Source organism: Ascidia mentula (assembly GCF_947561715.1).
Source record: "Ascidia mentula chromosome 2 unlocalized genomic scaffold, kaAscMent1.1 SUPER_2_unloc_24, whole genome shotgun sequence".
NCBI lineage: Eukaryota > Metazoa > Chordata > Ascidiacea > Phlebobranchia > Ascidiidae > Ascidia > Ascidia mentula.
The window spans coordinates 32,501-35,000 of NW_028113670.1; the positions used below are offsets into that span (position 1 = coordinate 32,501).

Consider the following 2,500-nt stretch of genomic DNA (forward strand, 5'->3'; position numbering starts at 1 on the left):
GCGGTTAAAAAGCTCGTAGTTGGACGTTGGGCGCAGGCGGCCGGTCCGTCGCAAGGCGTGCACTGGCCGCACCTGGCCCTCTCCCCCGGCGCTCCGCCGGTGCCCTTGACTGAGTGTCGGCGGCGGCCGGGACGTTTACTTTGAAAAAATTAGAGTGTTCAAAGCAGGCGCTTCGCCTGAATAATGGTGCATGGAATAATGGAATAGGACCTCGGTTCTATTTTGTTGGTTTTCGGAGCGCGAGGTAATGATTAAGAGGGACGGACGGGGGCATTCGTACTGTGCCGTTAGAGGTGAAATTCTTGGATCGGCGCAAGACGAACGACTGCGAAAGCATTTGCCAAGAATGTTTTCTTTAATCAAGAGCGAAAGTCAGAGGTTCGAAGACGATCAGATACCGTCCTAGTTCTGACTATAAACGATGCCAACCAGCGATCGGGGGGCGTTACTTTGACGACCCCTCCGGCAGCTTGCGGGAAACCAAAGTCTTTGGGTTCCGGGGGAAGTATGGTTGCAAAGCTGAAACTTAAAGGAATTGACGGAAGGGCACCACCAGGCGTGGAGCCTGCGGCTTAATTTGACTCAACACGGGGAATCTCACCCGGCCCGGACACAGTGAGGATTGACAGATTGAGAGCTCTTTCTTGATTCTGTGGGTGGTGGTGCATGGCCGTTCTTAGTTGGTGGAGCGATTTGTCTGGTTAATTCCGATAACGAACGAGACTCTGGCTTGCTAACTAGTTACGCGACCCTATCGGTCGGCGTTGAACTTCTTAGAGGGACTAGTGGCGCTTAGCCACACGAGATTGAGCAATAACAGGTCTGTGATGCCCTTAGATGTTCGGGGCCGCACGCGCGCTACACTGACCGGATCAGCGTGTCGCCGCCTAGGCCGGAAGGTCCGGGTAACCCGCTGAACCCCGGTCGTGCTAGGGATAGGGAATTGCAATTGTTTCCCTTGAACGAGGAATGCCCAGTAAGCGCGAGTCATCAGCTCGCGTTGATTACGTCCCTGCCCTTTGTACACACCGCCCGTCGCTACTACCGATTGAATGGTTTAGTGAGGTCCTCCGATTGGACCTGGCGCGTTCGGCAACGGCCGCGCCGGCGTCCGAGAAGACGATCTAACTTGATCATTTAGAGGAAGTAAAAGTCGTAACAAGGTTTCCGTAGGTGAACCTGCGGAAGGATCATTACCGGCCGATCGCCGATCGAGTGGTCGTGCGTTCGACAGGTGGAGAAGGCTCCGTATCTTGGCGGCCGCGCACGCCCTTCGTCGCTGTTGAGGCGCACGCGATTGCACTTCGGTCACCCTGTTTCGTTCTGCGCCGAGTGCCGTGGCCATGTGCCAGGCTGGCTTCATGCGTCGCCTACGGCTGGCGACCGCTCGGCCACCGCTTTTTTCGACTGTGCAATCCGGCTGGGTCGCGCTTGTCCAACTGACGAAGTCACGGAGGGCTCTTGGCGGTGGATCACTCGGCTCGCGAGTCGATGAAGGACGCAGCTAGCTGCGTGAATTAATGTGAATTGCAGGACACATTGAGCATCGACGTTCTGAACGCAAATTGCGGCACCGGGTCAATCCCGGCGCCACGCCCGCCTCAGGGTCGCGTTGTAACGTTCCCGCGCGGCGACGCGTCGGGCCGGTGCGGTGTCGGCCGTTGCCACGGTCGTCCCGCCCAGGACAGCACGAACGCAGTGTCAGCGCGCGAAACCGAACGCGGCGTGCGTCTCGTTACGAGTCGGCCTCGAAGAGGATCCCGGCCCGGAGCAGCACGGCTCGCGTTCGGGCGCGGCGCTCGCACGAGCTTCGGTGGCGCGCGCGTGTCTCTCGCAAACGAGGCACTGGATTATCGGCCTGAGGTCGGACGAGGCTACCCGCTGAATTTAAGCATATTACTAAGCGGAGGAAAAGAAACTAACGAGGATTCCCCCAGTAACGGCGAGTGAAGTGGGAAGTGCCCATCGCCGAATCCGCGCGCCTCTGCGGCGCGTGGAATTGTGGCGTAAGGAATTCGCTGCGCGTACGTCGTTCGCCGCCCGCGTCCTTCTGATCGAGGCCTCGTCCCGGTGCGGGTGTCAGGCCCATGGTGGCGGCGAGGGCGCGCGCTCTGCGTCTTCCCAGAGTCGGGTTGTTTGGGAATGCAGCCCAAAGCGGGTGGTAAACTCCATCTAAGGCTAAATACTGTCGCGAGACCGATAGCGAACAAGTACCGTGAGGGAAAGTTGAAAAGCACTTTGAAGAGAGAGTTAAAGAGTACGTGAAACCGTCGAGAGGCAAACGGGAGGGCCTGTCGAGTCGCGCGACGCTTTCAGCTGAAGCCGAGCGGAGCGTGTGGGCGTGCGGAGCCTTGCGGCCCGTCGTTCGCGCTGTCCTCCGAGCAGCTCCAGCGCACTAGCGCCGTGGCGAAGGCCGCGACCGTCTGGGAGGCGGCGAGAAGGCCGCGCGCAAGGTAGCCCGCCCCCGGGTGGGTGTTATAGGCGCGCGGACACGTCGGCC

The 2,500-nt window shown here is 59.5% G+C and overlaps 3 non-coding genes across 3 annotated transcripts in view; all 3 read left to right on the forward strand.

Annotated features, from left to right (window-relative positions):
- The window catches only part of LOC145915810 (small subunit ribosomal RNA), a 1,825-nt gene extending 629 nt beyond the window's left edge, over nt 1-1,196 (forward strand). The window contains exon 1 of the ribosomal RNA XR_014404128.1: nt 1-1,196. This exon is cut by the window's left edge and continues 629 nt beyond it. This is a non-coding gene — a ribosomal RNA (small subunit ribosomal RNA).
- Nucleotides 1,197-1,456: 260 nt separating this feature from the next.
- On the forward strand, nt 1,457-1,610 carry LOC145915805 (5.8S ribosomal RNA). The gene has a single exon (XR_014404123.1). It is a non-coding gene; the product is annotated as a 5.8S ribosomal RNA (ribosomal RNA).
- A 244-nt stretch (nt 1,611-1,854) lies between these two features.
- Nucleotides 1,855-2,500, forward strand: part of LOC145915818 (large subunit ribosomal RNA) — a 3,689-nt gene continuing 3,043 nt past the window's right edge. The window contains exon 1 of the ribosomal RNA XR_014404134.1: nt 1,855-2,500. This exon is cut by the window's right edge and continues 3,043 nt beyond it. This is a non-coding gene — a ribosomal RNA (large subunit ribosomal RNA).